Source organism: Microtus ochrogaster, chromosome 8 (assembly GCF_000317375.1).
Source record: "Microtus ochrogaster isolate Prairie Vole_2 chromosome 8, MicOch1.0, whole genome shotgun sequence".
Taxonomy (NCBI): Eukaryota; Metazoa; Chordata; class Mammalia; order Rodentia; family Cricetidae; genus Microtus; species Microtus ochrogaster.
In genome coordinates, this window is record NC_022015.1 from 39,934,735 (window position 1) to 39,935,599 (window position 865).

At 47.2% G+C, this 865-nt stretch overlaps 1 protein-coding gene across 1 annotated transcript in view; it reads right to left on the minus strand.

Annotated features, from left to right (window-relative positions):
- The window catches only part of Pacs1 (phosphofurin acidic cluster sorting protein 1), a 146,063-nt gene that overhangs the window by 17,237 nt on the left and 127,961 nt on the right, over positions 1–865 (minus strand). The gene's annotated exons all lie outside the window — the stretch shown is intronic.

Consider the following 865-nt stretch of genomic DNA (forward strand, 5'->3'; position numbering starts at 1 on the left):
TGGTCTCGAACTCACAGAGATCCGCCTGCCTCTGCCTCCCGAGTGCTGGGATTAAAGGCGTGCGCCACCATCGCCCGGCCTAAGAATTTCTTTCTTCTAAGGAACCAAAAGAGGAAGAAAATATTTAGGATATCCCACTTAATCTCAACACTCAGAGTTCTCTCTGTATAAAAATATACATCCAGAAGAGACAGGCTAATTAAGTCCAGGATGCTGCTGAGTGACCAGCAAGGACTACAAAAGCAGCCTTGCTCTGCTACGCTCCACCCACGGTTTCTCCACCTGGACTGACATTTAGGGCTGCATCATCTGTGTACTGCAGGGTGTTCAGCAGCGTTCTTGGCCTTGACTAGTAGTAGCTCTATCCTGTTGAGTTAAAAATTCTTCAACCAATGGCAAATGTCTTTTGAGAGGCAGACTATCTCTAGTGGAAAACCACTGCTCAAAGCCATCTGCAAGACAACTCTGACATACCTGAGCTAGGCAGTGACCTCAGGGCTTGAAATTTGTAATGACTCATAGCCACACAGAACAGGCTGCCTCCAGACTGCACAGCGAGTCTCTTACACGATGCTGACTGACCAGCATTACAGTCTAGAATCTCAGAGGAGCCCTGCTTGGTTGGACCTAGGGTAGAAGCTCAGCACAAATTTCCAGTGGGTGGTTCTGAGGTAACACGACTTGTCAAGCCCTGAAAAGTTACAGTGCTGCTGAACCTGACAGAAGAGAAAGTGGGAAGTACTCTACAACACATGGGCACAGGAGACCACTTCCTACGTATAACCCCAGCAGCACAGACATTAAGGGCCTCATTGAATAAATGGGACCTCAGTATAGAACTAGAAACTCTATTCTTTGGTTTTTT